Raw genomic sequence first — 20980 nt, 5'->3', positions numbered from 1 at the left:
CCACTTCATGTTTAGTTGAAGTACCGTATGATGCAGCTGACTGAGGTAATAAACCAAGCTTGCAGTTTTCCATGTTGGAGAAATACCTTTTCTCCTATCTTGAAACCCAGGTTTGATGAATTTGAATTTCTACTTTTCCTCATCACAAGACAAATCTCAGCTAACCCAGTCTCCAAGTACTACAGAAGACCATGGTTTCAGAGATCACCTCCCATCCACTTAATAGCTCCCAGGTTTTATTTAGTCCAAAAGGATGAATCACTATCCCCAAAACAACATAGAGGAGATGAGAACTGTCAAACAGAAGCAACTGCAGTTATAGATTGGGAAAGGCAGACATTCTGAGAAAATAAAACTTTATTCCATCTTTTTAACAGTTTTTTGTTTCTTATGGAGCAGACTGCCATTGGTCTCCACGTTGGTTCCAACAATTCTTCCTAGGGGAAAAAGTAAACACAATGGGAGATTGGTTCCATGTAGCACACAGCTGTTTTCAGTAGTAACATCCTCTAGATCCCTGAGACTGATACGACATTACAATGGACAGTTTCTCATTCCTTTGGAAAAAAGTCAAAAGCTAAAATCTGCAAATCTTATTTTTAAAGAGCCTACAAAGGTCTTTGCCCTTCTAAGCAAGATTTCAGATCCTAACTACAAGTTGGTGACAGTTCTAACACATTCTAACTGGTGGGAATCAACAGAAAGATTTGTAGTAGTAACTCATGTACACATATGCCTGTGCACTACACAACAGTTTAAATGAATAGTAAGCCAGTAATAGACAGATGAGATTTAGTAATTTTATACTGAAAATCAAGTAGCAGCCCTGTTATTAGATACATTACTCATAGTGGATTACACATACAGTTCTTTTCCCAGTGCCTACACAGGCTAACATGAAAAGAGTGCCTATCTTACTCTTTAGCCTTGCAAACATTCCCAGTGCCTATGGTCTTGGATAGTTTTCACTAGTTCATTTTCTGTATCAACTGCACTAGCAATGCATTAAGTCTGTGTTTTTCACATTGCTCAAGTAGATTTTCACATTTCAATGCACAAAACTTTCTGATTCTAGTATTTTCGCAAGCATTGTGACAAACTTGAAGGGCTTATTCATCACTGCACTGAAGATTTCTGTAACATTCTTTCTTGCAAGAAAACCAACAGTGATGTAGTGGATCTTCTATCATTGAAGTCGGCTTTCATATGAACATCTGCATGTTCATGCAAAATACTGAATCACTTTCAGTTTATTTTTTTCCAAAAAGTTACTTGAGCAATTTATCATCAGAAAATAGCATATATTCTTTAAACAACTCAGGATTAACCAGTCGGGTAGCTGCTGGGAAATCACTTTCTGAGTATCTGTCTTCAGCATGGACAACTACTGGATCACAAACTTCCTTCAGAACTTGACTCAGATCAGTTTGAACAGCTTGGCTAAAGAGCTTGTCATGTTGTCCAAATACTCAGTCTGCCTTCCCAGAGCTGCAATCACATTTTGAAAGCTGCTACTGCAAACATCACACAACTATACAATCTATATTCCTCTTCTGTAGTACTTTGTACAGTATTAACAATTTCTAGCACAGTGAAAAAAAAGAAGAAAAAAAAGAAGGCAACAGAAGTGCTTATCACTCAAAAGCCCAAATAATCCAAGAGACTCATTAATGGGTACCACATGCCACTCCGATCCTTCCTGAAATGTCTCCATAACTTTCATCACTTCCAAGACTTAATGAAAAATATATATATTTCTTCCCTGTATATATCACTGTGCAGCACTGTCTCAGCACTCTCCTGTTCACTATGTCTCTAGGACAGCAGGATGCATCAGTCCAAAAACAAAAACAAGAAGGCAAACAAATATGCAAAAGATACTTTTGCTTCATTTCATGTCCTGAAACACAGCTCCTGTATGAGGTTTAAATAAGGCATAATTACACAAAATCTGTGAGGAGGACATCTTTTATTAGTTTTCTACTCCATTCAATCTACCTTTCATCACTGCTTTATCTTTATTCTTTGAGCAACTCTGTTCAGTCACACAAGTCATCTGCCTCTAAGAAAACCTCGAGCATTTTTTTTCTTTCACCAAGTACTGCACAAAGTATTCAACAGGAACACTCTGTAGCATGTGGTGTAATATTTTAATGCTTTGTAATTTACAAGGCAACCAGTCATTTCTTCAGGTTGATTTGAAAGTTAAGTTTGCACTATCTCACCTTTGATTTAGTCTCTATGAATTTAGAAGAGGCCGTCTAATAGTTTACTCAGTATGGTTCACATCCCCTGAAATGCAGGTAAGTTATCATGATGATTTCTCAGTACTTCATCATTCTTCCATCACATTTCCAATACTGACCAACAAGTTCCTCATTTCAAAGATTTGTTTTACTTGCCATGTCTTTGGGTATGTAGGTTACACAAAACATAGTTCCACCACTAAAGAAATCTTTTACAAGATATAAAATTTTTGTAAGTGCCTTGTTTGTACCACTGAATTTCATGCTGACTTGTACTATTCAGCTTTTCAACAGTGTTGGCTTTTCCAAGACTTTACAGTGAAAGAGCATTTTGCATACAAGATTCTGAGCTTTCATGTTTCACCAGTCTTTGAATATTTTTGGTTCTTGTGTTCTGAACTGCTCCACAGTATCACCCAAAAAAACCAAACACTGGAAAAGCACAGACTTCTCTTGGACACGCTGGTAGCCATGCACTGTTTTTAATAAGACGCATCAAAACTTTGCCTTTAGGGTTTCAACTTGGCTTTTGTTGAAAACATAGTCATCAGGCTGATCTCACTCTCAATGTTGAGTTTTAATTTCTGACCTAAACTCATTCTGACAAATTTCTTTCTCCAGAAACAGAAAGTCTGTTTCATTGTAAGACAAGGCTGAAGGACATAGCTGCATAAGAAATTATAGTCACGCACCTCATGAAGGAAGTTGCAGGACAACTGGGCAATCAGGACTTTGTAACTTTTTCCTGCATGCCGTTCTCATGCCCAAAGGCTTCCACCAGATAGGACTATCTCTGTGAGCTTCTGAACTTCCAGCATAATAAGCTAGAACTCTGTAAGAAGCATTCATAGCATTAGCAATTCTGGTAGGAACAGACCCTCCCATGCCCAAGGTAGGAGCTGCTGCTAGAAATATTAAAGTACACTTTACATTTTCAAAAGTGCACCAAGGAAAGACTGTTCTACATTACACAGGAGAGAAGAAGACATTATTATCCAATACTGAACAATCCTACAGAGGGATTCACTTTATACCTGACACCAGACATAAATAATGAAAAAGCAAATGCACAAAAGTTGCACATTTTTCCCCATTAAAGAATATTTTCATCTTTTCTGTGGCTGAGTATTCTGAAGCTATAGATATCTTTTTGCAACAGAAAAACTAGAGGCTACTGCAGCAGTCTGAACTGTTACGTACTAATTATTTGCAGAACAGATATCAGAAATTATCATCAGACAGGACAGCTAAACAATGCTAAAAGTGGCCATTATCATTTTAGTTTTTCCTCTTTTAGTATCTGCCAGATTCTTCATTTTAAAAGACTGAAGCATAAAATCTACAATGCTAATTGCTCAACCATACGATTTCTACAGATTTATTTTTTGTCCTTGCAAAAACAGGGAGGAGAAAGGTAAGTAACCAGCTCCTTAAACAGTTTGAGCAAGAATTCCTGTTTGCCTTTTCTGACACCACATTCATTCTGGACAGGAATGAATGGGCAACACAAAGGCAAAAAATTAAGTATTATTATTTGCATTAATTATTATTTGCATCTCTGTAAAATAAACAGCATATGGAAAAATTAATTCATTAATAAGGAAATACTTAAAAATTCACAAGTAAATTATGTTTTAGACAGAGAAAGCATCTATTAAGAAAAGTCAAGCACACCATGGTCTTCGGACACCTTGTGGTCATGTTGGTGCTTCGGCCATCAATAGTCTTCCATTGCTTTCATCTGAAAGAAAATGGAGAGCAAACTTTCACTTGGAAGACTGACAGATACACGAACAGTGCAAGAAGTGTAACAACACTTGAAATAATTGCCAGATTTTAAAGGGCAGCAGACTCTGTGCTTCCCCGCCCTCTATCAGCACCCTGTAAGATTAAGGGCTACTCTGTTACACGAGTTCAAGTGGCCTGCTACAGCAACCAGGAATTCTGTGGAAACCCATCAACTTCTCAGAAATCCAGGCACAGGCAACTGTGTATGACAGCCCCACTCATCTTTTCCGAGTTACTGAAAAAGTATTGCTTGAAAATGGGCGGTCTTTCTACTGAGCGATACGGTGCAAAAACCTGCCCGAAAGAGTTCAACATAAACCAACTATATAAAGGAACAAGAAAACTCGCTTTTCCAGAAGCGAACTTTTGGTGAGTTCTCCCAAAGAGCAGTGAGAAGCCTATATAGAAACCTTCCAAACCAGAAATTCCCGAGTGTGAAAGGCCACCCGTTCACTCAATTGTCTGTTTCGTGGAGACAACAGAGCATGGGGGAAGGAAAAATCGTTCCGTGCTAAAGTGGAACGTCTGCTTCCCTTACAAACCGGCACTCCAGTCCCGGCCAGGTCCTCCCAGCCCCGAGCCTTCCCAGCTCCCGTGCCCGCTGCACCTCCCGCACCGCGCCGGCCAGCACGGGGCTGTCGGGGAGGCTGTCTCAAGGCCGCCGCTGCCGCGGCCGCTTCCTCCCTGTACGGGCTCAACGCGGCCCGGCCGCCCGCCCGCTGCAGCGTGGCCTACCTCTTCAGCCAGCGCCCTGACCCTGCGGCCGCCGCTAGCAGGGACCAGCCAAGCTCAGGGCCGCTGAGGCGCCTCGGTTTCCCCCCGCGCCCGACGACGGGCGGTCTCGCCCCACCCCACGGCCACCGCGTGCCAGCCCCGCGCCGCCAACAGCTGCCCAACCGCCTCCGCGCACGACCAGGAAGAGACGAGGGTCCGCTGCTGCTCCCAGCGTGCCTCAAGAGGGGTGAACCAATATTCCCGCAAGGGGGGGGAGACGCACGTAATGCGCAGCGCTCTCCTGCAGCGCAGAGGCCGCGTACCGGGTCTTCCGGAGAAGCGAGGCTACAGCCTCCGTCTCTGAGCAGGCGGTGTCCCGAGCAGGCGAATCCGCCGCGAGCGAAGCAGCAAAGTCTGGGGCAACAACGCCCCTAACCACCTGCGCGAACACAGCGATGAAGGTGTCCTGGGGAGAAGGGACGGGGCGCCTCCCCAACTCTACGGACTTGCGCCTGCGCAGTGACGGGTCCCGGCCCAGCGTCGCGTTCATGTGGGGGCCGCCCGAAGTGTGTGTTCGCTGCTCCGGGAGTGGCGTGGGCGATGCTCCAGCGCTGCGGCGCAGCTCGTGCGGGCTTTGGTGCGGAAGTGGCTGCGGTGGGAAATTTACCGATGTAGCCAAGGGCCGCCGTCTGCGCGGCGTATTTACGCCAGCGAGCGGGGCGCGCTGTGGGGTCTTCAACATGGCGCCTGTCCGGGCTGGGCCCGCCATGGCGCAGTTATGCTACCACAGAAAACGCCACTTGTGCCTGAAGCTGCCGCTCCGTTAAGCTTCTCTGGTGCCGGTGCGGGGTGCTGCTTTCTCGCATGGAGGGGCATGCTTGTTAGGCTCACAGGCCGCATTAGGTTTCCCTCTGAGCTCACTGGGTCTGTGTTCTGAGGTTCATTGTGAGACCACTGCACATAAACATGCTGATCTTACACATTAATCATTTGTGATCATATGAGTAATGCCCTGCTGTTTGCTTCTCAGCTGAAGGAGCACATGCAAAGTAACCAACCTCAGTTCAAGTAGGCAAAATGTGCAGTAGCTTGTGACATTTAATGCCTGAATCATAGAATATCCTGGCTTGGAAGGGACCCACAAGGATCATCGAGTCCAACTCCTGTGCCTGCATATAACAACCCCACAGTTCACACCATGTGTCCGAGGGTGCGTCCAGTCTCTTTGTGAACGCTGTCAGTGCTCATGAATTGTGCTTTGGCAGGTTAAGACATTTAGTGTCCCAGCAGTCTGCCTTTTTGTTCTGCCACAGATTACTATCCATGTTGTGTGCCTAGCAGAAGTGAATTAGCTGCTCTGATACAAAGCCGTGTTGTAGCTTTTCAGGCCTCTTACAAGGAATCTGAGCTGAACCACTGGCCTGTGGCATGCAATGGCTGAGGTATTCCACTTTGTCAATTTAGCCACAGGGCACAAAGGGGACCGTGCAGGGATTATGACAGGAAAGTTTACCAAGCTAGTGAAAGACTGGAGACTTGAGACATTCAGTGTTTTGGCTTTGAAGTTAATAGTGAGATATTATTTTGTTTGTTTTCCTAGAGATGTGATTAATCATTTAATCACTGAAATTATTTTACTTTGTCTGATATTTGGTGAAATTTTTAAGCTGGTTTGAGCCAAGTTTTTCAGTGGGCTAGAGAAATATTAAGTTCTTGAAGGTTTTGTGAAAAATAATCATCTGGCTAGCCAGATGACCTGTTAAATTTTGCATGCACTACTTGTCATCCCACCAAATGGAGAAAGCATGGGAGGAAGCGTCAGTAATGTCTACACTCACTGATGTATAGTTCTCCACAATTTTCTTTTAAATCCATATACCCAGCTTGTGAGTGGCACTGCAGTCTTCAGTGGCAAGATGCCTGTGTCTCTAAGTAGGTGTGGACAGGAATTGTGTTTCCCAGCTGCACTGAGCTACTTAAAACCCAGCACTGAAGTGAGTCTTACCAGCTACCTAAACGGAGGTATTCCATTTCTGTTTAAATATTTTTGAGCAATTCCTGAGCATACACAGAAGGCTTCGTCTTATCACTAAAGTATTTTATCAGACCTGAGTATATTTCTGACAAGTTAGGACTGAAAGAGCCTATTTAGACTTTCAATCACATTGACTTTAGTTCTAGAAAGTACTGCAAAGCAACAATGATCACTTCTCTTCCTATTTTCCAAGTATAATTCAACAGCTGGCAACTGATAACCTCAGATGAGGGCTTTCCCACCCCCCTCCTGGATATATCATGTCAGATTAGGTTAGTTTCTTATAAATTTACCACTACATGCAAGTGAGAATGAAGTTAATAATCTGACCCATTTCAGTTTTCAGTCTCACTCTGCAAGGACAGTGCAGTAGAAACAGTTTTGGCTCCTTGTCCCCTTTCAGTAGTGATTGGTTTCCTGGGGTAATAAGCAGTCAAAATCTGAATCTGTAATCAACGTCTTGTTTTGTTCCACTCTGTCTGGGTGTGTCCTTAGTTTTCCTGAGTGAATTCCAACACTAACTTGTAAGGGTTATGCTTGCTTCAGGAATAAAACCCAATTCCTGCCCTTCCTGGCTTGTGGCCTCTTGTTCCTGCTTCCAGCACCAATTATCTGCTTCATGAGTTTTGTCAGTGCCAGTATTTGTGGCAGCATGCCACAAAACAGATCTATGAAACTATCAGCACTCCTAAAAAAAACCCTGATTTGGCTTCAGGCACAACTAAAATGTGCAATGGAAGGGCATAAAATAAACAAAGGTAGTTAAATACAACCTTAGTAGAGCTAAGAAAGGTTAGAGTTTAATGTATGCACTCTAGTTTGGGATGTGTGTTGCATAGAAAGCTTGCAGATCCACCTATTCATGTCTTCCTTTTCTTCATGTAGGATAAGGAGCTGCTGTGTACGCAATATTTTAGTGATGTTATAGGAAATCCTAACATAGGCTGGTAAAGAGAATATCTCAAGGGAGCACTGTGAATAAAAACTGAAATATCTCTAGATTGCTTTGTGAGCAACGAGTCATTAGTGTGATACTGCTTCTGCCCTGTTGTCTTGTGTGATTTGGAGCACTTTCAATGCCAGGCTTTCTGCATGCCCTTGTTGAATTCCCACTAACGTTGCAGGATGTGATTTACCTTTTATCTACTTTTTATCTACTTCATTTTTCTACTTTTTTCTTTTGCCCTGCAGTCCACCAGAGGTCAGTGTAATGCCGAGAATGCCGAGGAATATGTACATGTCAAAAATGCCAAGTTTCTGGTAGTAGTTGCTAGGATCATAGGAATTACTTGAGTGCAGCAGTGCTCCATCTTGCAGTGTACCTTTTCTTTTTCATACCAGTTGAATTAGGGGAAGAGTATGAAGCTGGCAATAGGTCAATGCAAAGTCACTTGTAGATGGTGAGACTGTCAGAGGTTGACAAAACTGCGTAGGCATTTAGCTTGCTGTATCTTTCAAAGGCTGTTAACATCAGTTAGCAGCATTCCAGATATTCTGAAGAGCCAAAGAAATGGCCAAGTCTTGCTAAGCTCTTGTCACAGTGCGTTCTTGTGCTAACACAGGTTACAGTGTATTTGCAGTTTGATTCAGAAAATATTTCATTTGATATTCAGTTCTATGTTCTTGTATAATGAGGCAGGATGAGCAAGTTCCCCTCATTATTTTCCATGTTTTTACCAGTTTTCTGTGGCAGAAAGGCACTTTGTCTTTGAGGCTCTCTTTTTCATCTGGTTTTAGGCTGAATGCCTGGTAATGGCATACAAAATTGTCTGAATTTGCACTACTAGTTTCTACAGAAGCACTGTATTATTTTTATTATTGTCCCATCTCCCATTCATTAACAGACTTCAGTGTTTCCCTTTTCCAAACAGCATGTGTTCATTGAATGAAGGTCTTCAATGGGCTACAGTGACATGTCAGTTTCCCTCAGAACTGATAGTATTAATTGGAAACATTTTACTACTCCTAGCCATTAAGATCTTTCACCAAAGTACTTTATTTTTTAGTTATTGCTGCTGAATTTGTTTGCCATGGTGTTTGCCTATTCAGCTGACTGTGGAGGCTCTTCTGAGGTTCCTCTTAGCTTCTATTGGTAGACTGAATTAAAGTATGTTTAATTGTAAAACCCAGTAAAATACTGGTGCTTTAAAAATTCTGTTAAATGTGTGATACTTTTTCTCTCAGGAATTTCTGTAGCCACTCTGTATCACAAGTCTTCATCTGGAGGATTGCATTTGGAGCTTGTTTCCTCAGGGTGAAGGGTTTTTCTTGTTCTATGATTTCTTTCACTATGAACAAGGCAATAGACTATGTTATCCTGGAGGAAGAAAAGATTTTGAGTGATTGTCTTTCCCCCCACCCTGGTGATGTGAATCCACTGATGAACTCTTGTGGCATTCCTGGGGCTGAAAGTTTGGTAGAAACAAATACAGGAAGTACCTAGTCCAGACTCAGGCAAATCACATAGTAAAGCAGATTTTCAGACACTCTGAGCATCCCCAAGAAGGGGCTTGTTTACAAATGTGTGAACCTAGATGCCATGGCCAAATCACAGACTGCTCCTTTAAATGTACTTTTAGGCTAACGTGTTTCCACAGGTAGATATAAATTCTTACACTTATTGAAATATGCCACAGGAAGTCAGTATGGGAATTGTGTGGTGCAGAGATCTCCACAGTACCCTATATCTATTTACTCTAGGGTTAAGAAGAAAACCTGAAACTGGTGCAGGAAAATGATGTGTTAGTCCCTGGTGTGAAGTGTCCACAATTCTGCTCAGCAGCATGGTGTGCTCAGCTGCTTTTTGGAGCTCGTAGGTGAACATGTCCCAGCTTCTGCTTGTGAGAACCTGGCCTTTGTGAAGCCAAAGGATTGATAATTTTTGTGTAGGAGGGCTGATACAGAGCAAGACATTTTGTGTGTATATTTGCTCTCTTTTGGTCTGTATATGGCATATACACTACACTTGTTTTGGAAAACTTAGCTCAAATTCCTCATGCATCCACACATTCTAGAAATAGCTTCTATTTTCAAAACATTAGTTAATGTAAACATACACACACTTATCCTTGCCGGCACTGTTTTGTCTTTGAACTGTTTGTTGTTGAGAAGCTCACTCAAGGTGGGCACCGAGTAAACATAGTAACTATTTGTCTAAGTTGCTGCTGTGTAGTAATAGTAGTAATGGTAGATTTTCAGGGTGGTTTGTGAAAGTTGTTTTTTTCTTCCTACAGAAGTTCAGTTTTATTATGGCAATTTGCATGCTAGCCAGGAGTAAGGTGTTCAGTTCACCTGGCACTTAGCACATTTGAACTATGGCTGCTAGGTTTTACTTGACTCCTTTTTCCTGTTTTCTTGGAATAAGGTTCTTCTTCTTGCCCTGTAAAATAGGCGGGAAACCAGCAAGAAATATTACCTAATCTTGGCTTTCCTTCAGGGGATGTTCTGTTGGCAGAGTCCCTTGGACAGGTCCAGGGTTACCTACATATTTTTTCCATGTTCTTCACTTCCTTGTGAAAAGCAGTGAAAGAGATCCTGGGTTTATTGTACAGAAAGGGGCTTGCTTATTCTTGTCCCCATAATCAGGAGAGGGCATCTGGGTACTCAAAATACCACCAGGTTTTCTTGGCAAATGTGTCCCATAATCACTGCTCCTCTGGCTTTGTCAGAATGGAGCCCAAAGTTGTGTTGCAGAGCGATGCATCAGTGTTCTGCCTTTTGGTTCTATGTAGGTTTAAGAGGTGGTCACAATTCTCTCTGCGCTTACTGCGCTGTCAGCATTTCTCACCTTGTGAAGTGTCCTGGCATATCATTACTGTAAGAGCTGCTGTCTTTATACAAGTGACTTATAGCTCACTGTATCTCTGGGTCACTGGGAAGCAGGGGAAATGGAAGCATAGGGATGTGCAGAATAGACACACACAGTTTCTGGTGAGAGGAGTATTTAAAAATGGCCACTGCAAAAAGGTTAACAAATTACACTTGCATCTTGCCTTTCCTGTAGTGTTCTGACATTTTCATTGCTGGTCCTCCTGTAGCCCTGCTAGATGTTCCTAGTCCTGGTGTGCTTAGGAATTGCCTAATTTGGACAAATAAGGAAAGAAGTGGTGCCTTTTTAAATCCAGAAAATTTTGACACACACTTATGTTTGTCTGGTAGCCAGTTTTTCTAGTCAGTGAGCAGTGTTATTTTTCCTAGCGGTAGCAGTGACCCGTGCTTCTCAGCCCCTGACCATAAAAAAACAGTTATGCATATAGTACAGTTCTCTCTGCTAATATGGTAGATCTGATGCTTCTTGGAAATCTGGAAAAAATCAATGACAATTCTTGAGGGATCCTTCTAAAGGAGGCAGCTAGGTGCAGGCTGCAGCTGCCATAACAATTTGTGCATCTTGTGACCTCCTTTCACTAAGCCCTCAGGAAAGAGGGCAGCTGGGAGGAAATTACAAGCTGGAGAATGGTGCTGATGTTTAGTGCTGGGTTGGCAGCTAAACCGTGAAGCAGTTGTCCATTCACCTTTCCTTCTCTGGAAGGAAGGAAGAGAAGCAGGAGGAAAGACTCATGGGTTGAAATGGAAACAGATTAAATAAAATAGTAGTAAAAGAAAAATTATGCAAGGCAAATATTTAGCCATTAGAACACGTGCTCCCAGCAATGAATGCCAGAAGGCAGACACTGCCAGCACAGTGAGTCCAGTAAAGGTGCAGAGAGCAGCAGCAGGGCACTGGGAAGGTTCTGGAACCAGGCCCCAGGAGCAGGAAAGAGAACAAGACCTCCTCAGGGATGGCAGCCATTGAGGAAAGAGGCCATTCTCAGCAACTTCCCACTGAAACATGGAATGTCACGTTCAAGGTATAGAATACTTCTGTTGGCCAGCTTAAGTCAGCTGTTCTGGATCCACTCCTCCCCGCATCACACACCTGCTTACTTGCAAAACATGAGAAACCAAGGGACAACCTTGGCTTCCCTATCAGTAAGTGTCAATACCAGTGAGATCTTACATTCTTTCATGCTAAGTCCCAGACACTGGAGAGTTACTGGAAGAAAATATTAACTTTCTCCTGGGGTGCTATCTTATTATTCTCAAACTACATTCAAAACAAAGGACCATGTGAACTATCAACAAGAAAATTAACTAACCTCATGGAAAATTACCTCAGTTCAGCCAAACCAGCACAGTTGGCTTGCTGCAAATAGCCCATGGGACTGGAAATCAGTTTAATCCATGCATTTTTCTTCCTTCTTTCTCCCTTCCCTTTTTCTTCCATGCATCTCCATAATATTCTTTGATGACCATTGATCTTTGGTGTATTTAAGTCTATTTTAATATACTCTTTCAGAGTAGGATGTAAAATCCCAGATAATTTTTCTTGTTAATTGGCAGCAGTCTGTGGTTCAGAGAATGAAATATTCACTTGTGAGACTATGCAATAGTTGAGAAATAATGCTATCTGCTGGTGGTAAAATGCAGCATTAACATTATTTTACACTAACACTTCTCATTAACCCTCGCCATTCTGGTTTCACTGGAAAAATGTTTTGCCCTGACACAGGCTAAGATAATGAGAGCTTTTCTTTCATTCTGTGATTGCACGTCCTGTTTAATTAGGAAATTGCAGACTAGAAGGTCCTTTCAGGCTGCAATAAGAAAAATGTCAGTATTAGTCTACAATATTTGTTCTATTCACTGAGAGCAATTATGAGCTATGAATTACAAATTACACATTATGCACTATGGTATTCATCTATACTGCAACATAAAGAGGTTTTCAGTTCTTGTCCTGTGTATATGAAAGGAAAAACTATTCACCAGGAAAGTGGGATACAAGTTTTCACTTGTCCTTGAGAGCTGTTGGATTTAACTACAACAGCCACTGGTCACAGGTGTCTATTCCATAGAAAATGTTTGTGTTCAGGGCCTGTTAAGTACATACCCAGCTGCCATGCAGGCATACTCATCAATTTCATACCAAGCCAGAACAACTGAGGGGCTAGATCTCTCAAATACCCATGCCTCCTTGCAGGTATACCTTCTTGCTGGGGTCAATACAATGCCAGAAATCCAAAAAGAGAAGCCTAAGTCTTTTGTTGTAGCCATTCTGTTGACCGTTATAGGTAGTATTTGTTCAAAATATTTCTGGTGCTCATTCTGAAGCATTTAACTCTTCCTTTGCAGGGTAGAGACAGAGTTCAAAGCCAAGGGCTATGCGGTATCAGTGTAGTACACTCAGCATTCTGGAGCCTGCATTCCTCTGTGGACCTGACCCCTGGTCAGCCAAGTCCTGATTCTGCACTGGGAGGCACTGAGGTCTATGCATATAACTTGGTACAGACATGAAAGTGGAAACCCTTCAGAGCACCCTGATATCCATATGAAAACAGTTTTCAAACATAGATATCAGTATTTCACCGTGTTTGTTGGCCTATTTATCACTAGCGCTGGCTTTGCTTACCAATGTGTACTTGACTTCTCAATGAAGGACTCTGCTCTCCTGTTCAGGTTCAAGTTTGTCATTTAAATGTTTGGAATAAATGCAGTTTTCCAGACTTGACATGTAATTCCCTACTGGTGTTGCATTAACCATCTCACCTGGTTAAAATCTAGAATATATGCAGCTGCTCTGTAAGTTTGCCTCTGAACTGGCAACCAAATATGGCATTTTGAGATAGTATTTTGTCCAAAGTTACATTTACTTTGAACTTTAAAAGTCTGCTCCATCCCAGGAACTACCACAGGAAAGGCTTTTATTTTTCAGCAGATCTGGTCACTGGATTTAGGGTTGATAGGATAAACAAGCATTAACCAGCTTTTCCTCCTGTTAACCTTAGGGTCAGCTCATCTAAAAGGAATACATTGAATCCTCTTTGTGTACATTCTTCATGGAGTTGCTTATTGAATGTCAACTTATGTAAGTCATTTGAAAACAATAGGTTTCCCTGTTCATCCACAAAGGCAAAATCTCTCTTGATGAATGTTTGTTATCATGATCATATGCAAACAGGAATTAGCTCAGCTTGCCTTTCAAATCTCATGCTAAATTTGGGCTTGTCAGAAATTACTTCATTTTAATGTGGACATACTGACATGAAGGTTCCAGGAGAATAATAAACACAGAATGCTCAAAACACCTGCCTAAGCCACACAAGTTAAAACATTGTTTTACATTATTATTTCAATATGGAGTTGGAGGAGACAAGTTGGAATATCTCAGTTACAATTGCTACACCTCAGAGATGAATGCTTTTACCAGCCACAGATACCAGTTGTGCTTCCTTGTGACATGTTTGGACACCACATGTTGTCTTAGTGTCCTTCTCAGGTTTCCACTGCTATATACAGTCTGTCATCCTGGCAGTCTTCCTTTCTCCTTCCACTGAAGTTTGGCACAAGTGTCATACTAGGTGTTGTGTGAAAGAAGCATATGGTACTGCTGTGACTGAGGAGGGATTCCTTGTGGAAGTATGAGTGCTGGAAGTATTACGTCAGCTGGAAGCTGTTTTCTTTAATTAGTATTTTTGCTTTATTGAAACTAACATGTCAGTCTAGAAGCAGGCACCTTGCCACTCCAGCAGATGGACAGGAACATAAGTAGCCAAGAGAATGGATCTGTATGTGTCTCAAATGTCTGATGGTCTGATTATCAGAAAGAGCTGTAACTGTAGTTCTTCATAGAGAACTTCCTTGGCATATGGCTATAAGGGAGATGATATATTATCTCTCAGTTACTTCCAAAAAACAAGCTGTCAAAAGTAGTGTGCAGTAAAGTTGCTGTGGTTTTCACTTTAATGAATAGTAGGCAGAATGTCAGGAATTAACTAGAACTCTTTGGGTTTATATGTTTATGTGAAGGAAAGACAACCATGAAAAGCTTAAGACAGGTAGCATGCCATGCCTGAAATGCAACTGAGTAGCTTAAAGGAATGACAGATTTACTTCATCAGCACTGCTTTTAAAATTTTATTTAGTATTTCAAGCTAGTAATACTTCTAAGGACCAACAAGGCTTGAAAGCTCTGTTCAGTGTGCTGATACGTGGTAAATGATAGTTTATAGTCGTGTTTCCCATGGTGTGTTTACAAACCAGAAACAGACATTAGATAACTGCTGCTGGAGCAATCAAGCAGCTGGAAGACAAGCATAGTTAACACAGAGACTGACTACCACAAATATATGTAATAATATGTTTTCTTTAAACATGGTACTAGAGATTTTACATTCCAAATATAATTTTTAGAACTTTTCGCTTGCCAGAAATTCTTTAAACCTCGCAGCTGTTCTGGTCAGTGAAGTAGAGCGTTAAAAAGTCTACAGTTTATACCTTTGCTTAAGTGAAAGATCTAATCACTTCTCCAGTTTTTGTCCAGAAGGAAGAACATAAGTTCTTTTTTATTATTATTACAATTGTTCTTTGTTAGCCTGTTTTCCTGAGGAAACTAAACCTTTGTGATCAGGCTTTCTGGCTGCCAGGCCTTTCCATAGTTATTAAGTCTTTCTGGACATTTTAAACTGATTTCAAGGGGAAGGAAAAAAAAAATCTTAGAATGAAGTGTACTCCTACACAGAGCTAGTGAAAACTAGTGGCTTTGTAGAAGCAGAAGCCCTCACTGAGAAAAAAAGGCAGGGAACTCAGCTGTTAGATGTTCTATTTGGCAGCCCATTAACCAGCCAGCAGTCCACATACAGTTGCACGTTAGCGGCTGTGTGTTCTGTTTCTTGCCTTGTGAGGGTGTTGTCTAAGGGTGCAGAGAACAAAGGGCACATGCCCATAGGAAGCCCTCTTGTTAATTCTACTATCCACAGAATACACTGTAATACTTACACTCTTACATGATGAGAAAATCAATATTTTCAAAACAGAAATTGATCCAATGTGAAATAGAAAATAACCTGTTTCTTCAGGACTGCTGATGTATTGGGCGGGCCAGATCTACATGGGTAACAGTAGAGAATATTAAATCAGAGCAATTAATAATATTCAGCCAGAACAAGCAAAAACAGCCTTTAATGTTGTAGAAGGGTAGGAGGTTGGGTCTAAGTCTTGACTTTATTCTTCCCTACACATGTAGAGAAATGCATAACTTTGCAGATATCTGCAAGGTACTGTTAAATTGGGCCGTTTGGGCATTAACAGTAACATAGCCTTAGCAGTGAGCAGTGTGCAGTGCTGCAGAAACTACCTGCACAAGTGTTTATTTGTAGGGTCAGATGGTACAGAATTTGCAATTGCAGTTACCTGTATGAAGTCTGCTTGGATCATCTCCAGGAAAATCTCCAGCTGCCGGGTAGATAATATCATTGCCCACTGCACACAGCCCCGGAGGTGAGGATCAGTTATTTCACTTGTCCTTCAAATTGAGGGAATCGGAGAGTGTGTGCGGCAGCCCCAGCAATCGATAAGCATTGATACTTAAAACTAACCAGACATGTACTCTAGCACCACCTAGTGCTCATTCTGGATGCTCTTCAAATCCCAAGTTGCTCATGGACACACTTGTCTATTTTTGGAGCTGATCTCCTTTTTCATTCTTTATCGATAAAGCAAGAAACATGCAGGGTTCAAATTGAAATAACTTGTTAAATCTAGGCTGTTTTTTCATATATCTCTAGCCATTACCTCTCAATTTTCAGCAGTGCTCAGTTAAGTCAGATAAGAATGCAGCCCTGCTGTCCTAGATGTGATTAAAATCTTTAAAAATGCTATTTCCAGCCTTGAGAACTTGTTGTCTGAAGGCCTTATCTGTGGTGAAGAGCTAATGAAAACAGTGTCATTAGATTATCTGCATTCTTGCAGGGTAACAGCGCTGTTGTATGCTTAAGTTTAAATGTGCATAAATACAAGATGTGGGCCTAAGAAAGATAAGTGATGTGAAAATAAAAAGAGGAGGGATACAGTTAAGTCTGCATATTAAAAGTAATCTTAAAACAGGTCCACATACTTTACATTATTTACATTGCTACTACATAGTTACTTAAAAATTGAAAGTAAAAGCAGATACCAGTTAGCTTAGGTATGAAAAGCATTTGGATAAAAGACAACTTGGTTACTGAAGGAAAAACAAAATACACGTAATTTTTTTTTAAATTTTAAATAAAGAGTACAGTAGCTTCTAAAGAAACAACATAATGCACCACATAACCAAGCTGGTTTCTGTCCATCTCTAGAAAAATGCTCTTGAAGGTTGGACCGGGACATTGTTTTATTAGTTCTTAGGCATCTTATTTTTTTTTCTTTTTTTTTTTTTTTCTTTTTTTTTTTTTTTTTTTTCTTTTTGGTAGAGCTTTCTACATGCCATGTATCTGAGCTAACATGAAAGCCATAACTTAGAATATTTTAGAGGGATAGGTGTATTTTAGTCGTAGGTTAAAAAACTGTCAGAGAAAGCACCATTTCTAGTACAGGTGTACCCACAAACTTATATCATTTTGCCCCTGGAATAACTCCACTGAAATCAGATGCAAAGCTGCAGATTTACACAAATGTAACTGAGCTCAGAAACTAGGCATTTGTCTTATTATCATTATCAGATCTTAGAAAGATAAACAGTTAAAAAGAGGCTGCAGCAGGTCAGGATTGCAGAAAGTTTAATTTATTTGACTCAAAAAAGCAAGGACTAGCCACATAAAGAATCATGTGATTAAGATGACTCACTCTTGGCAGCAGCATTCCACACTAGAAAGGAGAATAATTTTGACTCCAGTGCTGTAGTGCTAAACAGAAGCTCATGTATACCGTTAAGAAGATAAGGATGACTTAGGTGTATGGGTTCAAGTGAATTGAAAATTTGGCCATAACTTTGTGTTTTCTTTGAAGTGACCTTGGAGAAGTTCCAAAAAGTTTGCTATGTTGCATCAAAAAACAAATTGTATTTTTGAATGACAGAATCATGTCCTTGCATATTCTTTTTTATGCAAAGTCATTCCATTGTAGTGTGTTGTGATTTAAGTGAAGCATAACAGCTTTACAAAATGATTCTTGTTCTAAGAAGAAGACACAACTTCATTAACTTCATTTTACAGAACAAGTACCTTCTTGGTCATATAATCTAACAGGTGATGGAGATGCTTAAGATCATCTGGAAGGCTTGATACAACTTTGGGCAGGTTAAGGGTGTGGGGGAGTGATGGAGTTTCTTTCGTAAGTGGTAGAATCCTTAATATAATCATTATGATTCTACTCCTTTATTTTTGTTTTTATCTCTATGCAAGGGCTAACAGCTTTGAATATATTTTTAGAGTAGCTTGTGAAGTAGGTTCTTATGTCATTGTTGGTTTTATTTGTTTGTTTGATTGTTAATGTAAGACTTACTGTATCTAGAGGGTAAGAAAATTAAAGAGGTGCAGAGCCAGGCCTTGTCACTCTCATGCTGAATATAGCCTCTATTTAGGCAAAATTTCCAAGCAGTCATGGTGCCAAGGCTTGTTGTGTATAATTTGCAACCATATTAAGTCAGCTGTTTCTGACCGGTTTAAATGCTGTATCTTCTTTTGAGGGTAGGAGAGGGTTATAATTGTTTCCACCACTGCAGAACCAATCTTTAGTTTTCTAACTTTGGGCTTGATGCTTGGGTTCCCAAACACCTTCACAGTTATTTCCCTCTGAGTCAGAGAGAGGTGCAGTACTTCACCGTGAGAGAACATGCTCTGCACAGAGGTCGAGCCCACCTCATCCCTAGACAGTTAACACAGTTACCTTCCAAAGATCAGGGCCAGCGGGCCACACAACATGCACAGCTTGTGCAGCTCAACACATCAAGCCGTACGAGTGAGTAGCACAAAGCTCCATGTCAGCTGCTGCACATGGTGTGCAGTGTTAAGCGGGGGCTGTGCAGGGTCCCCAGAGCCCCTCACTGGGGCCCTGGGCTGGGAAGCAGATGGAGAGGAGAGCGAGCAGATTTTTCCTCCTGGCTGAAGTAAGACTTTCTAGTATGTGTATTCTTGTAGAGAACGACAGTTCAACATGGTTATGCAAGGCCCTTGATCTGCTCAGCAATCAGAATTGTACTTCACATGGCTGCCGTGAAAACATAAACTCTTTGTTTCCGCTGAGTTTCGCTAGCCCCCTTTTGCAGACGTATACACGCCCAGAAATTCACCATGGGGTGAATACAAGGAATGCTACTTGATGCACTCTGTGAATTAACTCCCAGATCAAGGTACTGGGCTGAAAATATTTGCTGCTTCATTGCTATGTTTCAGTATTGTTCACCAATCTATTTTTACAAAATAGAGCTGATGGAGCACTTATGACTTTTTACTGAAGTTTAAGTTTTTTTATGTGCTTTGTTGCATGGATAACCTAATGCACCAAAATCAACCCTTTGTTTAGAGAAAGGTAGTCACCAGGTGTTTATTTCATTATGGTGTTGATAGAAAAGGTCACTAGTAGGAAGTAAGTTTAGCTCTGAAAGATCCCACTTACAGGTTATGAAAATTAGGAATATTCTCTGGATTTTAAATATTCGTATGCACATAGGGATTTGTTGTTGTTGTTAATTTGGGTTTTTGTGGTTTTTGTTTGTTTCTTTTTTTTTATAAACGTGTGCAATGTCATATAATTTAGACTGGCCATTACATTGTGCGAGAGAATATCATTCTGTGATTCTTTATCTTGGACCTGTCAAGTTTTGTGTGGTGTTGCAATACTGAAGTATTTTCCAGGTAAAACCTCAACAGAGACACTTATCCATGCTTCATTCAGTCTGCCCTACCTGTAAGTTTATATAAATGCAGAACTATTGATCTGATAGGCTAATCCCCTACAATTTATCTGGTGACTTCAATGCCCAGTAATGCCCAGTTCCCATTAATTTATCACCCATGAGATTTATTCCAACTTTTGAAACCTCTAAATAAAACAGATGACTAGGGGAAAAAAGGAGCATGACAAATAAATGTTTCCTTCTCTTTCTCAGTAAGATATAATTATGTAGTTTTTTTATTCAACATAATCTCTATTAATGAGACATTTTTAATATAATTTCATCCAGTATTTGTTCTAGCTTTGGAATTTTAAGGGGAAATATGCTTTTAAACTGCAATGTTCAGTATGATTGAAAACTATAATGTTTAAAAAGATTTAACACATCAAATCTGCATTTTTTTAATAAAAGCTAGCATATGTAATTTATTGATGGCTTTATGATTCCTCTGTAGCACAGTCATTTGAATACATGATACATAAGAAAAAAATGCTATAAGCAGAGAAAAAAAATTGCAGATCCTATACAATATGGTCATATCTTACTATAGTGTTCATAGATAACAGAAGGTGGTTAAGAGTGCCTAAAAATATGTTTTTTCACAAGTAAGTGAAAAGCAATGGGCAAATGAGTGCCTTAGGCAAGCACTCTGAAACACTTGAAATCACCATTTCTCTCTAACAGACTGAAGTAGTGCTTGGTGACAATCTTTGTGATGATTCATTAGCACAGGGTGACAGAAAACAGATGCCCTGTGCAGATAAAAACTGCTAAGTAACAATGCTATGTACAGTACTTTAGTCATAGAGGAAAATGTTACTGACAAATAGAGGGCAGAAAAATTTCTGCACAGGAGCTGCATTTTCAGCGACTCAGTGGGATGAGAAGCCTCAGTACAGTCTGTGGGAGATGAGGAGTGATGCTCCATGGCAGTGAGCAGTGTACCTTCCTGGCTAGTGCTGCTGGGATTTTCACCTTGCAGATTCTCTAAAAAGCACTCTGGCAGATGCACCTTTTATTCTTAACCTGTTGAGAATAGGCCTGGTTTTCATGGTTAGAAATAATGCGTAAGTCCTCAGCTTGAAAATTGCTGACCATAGCCAGTCTTTTCAAATGTGGCCAGTAAACTGAGATGAACAGCTCTGTTCCTGGAGATTAGCGTAGCAGATGCCTAAATGTGCATGGTGCTTAACATCTCTAAAATTCACTCTTTGTGTATGTCATGCTGAGCTTCTAATAATGGGGACAAGCAGAATGAATACCTGAAGCTCAGATATTGGCTGAGAGAACATTTTTATGGACAAATACGAAACCTGAATACAGTAGCTCTGACTGCGCTTGAAGTTGCCTGGAGGTGGGCCAGCTTTGGCCTGCAGATCATATAGCTTCATTACCACAGCTCTGAGCCCCTGTTAGTAAGCTATGCTGAGCAAGCTCATGTGTCTCTGCACCTGTTTCCAGAGCTACTTTGGAGACAGAAAAAAGGACGTGTCGTTTGTT

General features: G+C 40.8%; 1 long non-coding RNA gene across 3 annotated transcripts; it reads right to left on the bottom strand.

Moving 5' to 3' along the window:
• Positions 1 to 339: 339 nt before the first annotated feature.
• LOC309451176 lies at positions 340 to 5050 on the bottom strand. 3 transcript variants are annotated; one of them, XR_014186194.1, is made up of 4 exons: positions 5032 to 5050; positions 3921 to 3987; positions 2939 to 3078; positions 340 to 437 (listed from the first exon to the last, which is right to left on the bottom strand). It is a non-coding gene; the product is annotated as an uncharacterized lncRNA (long non-coding RNA). The 3 variants fall into 3 exon arrangements; XR_014186195.1 differs by having other exon boundaries at positions 5028 to 5046; XR_014186196.1 differs by lacking the exon at positions 5032 to 5050 and adding an exon at positions 4770 to 4948.
• Positions 5051 to 20980: the final 15930 nt, after the last annotated feature.

Source organism: Streptopelia decaocto (assembly GCF_964273445.1).
Source record: "Streptopelia decaocto genome assembly, chromosome: Z".
Lineage (NCBI taxonomy): Eukaryota > Metazoa > Chordata > Aves > Columbiformes > Columbidae > Streptopelia > Streptopelia decaocto.
Note: the sequence above shows the minus strand (reverse complement) of the source record. Positions and strands in the feature narration are given on the sequence as shown.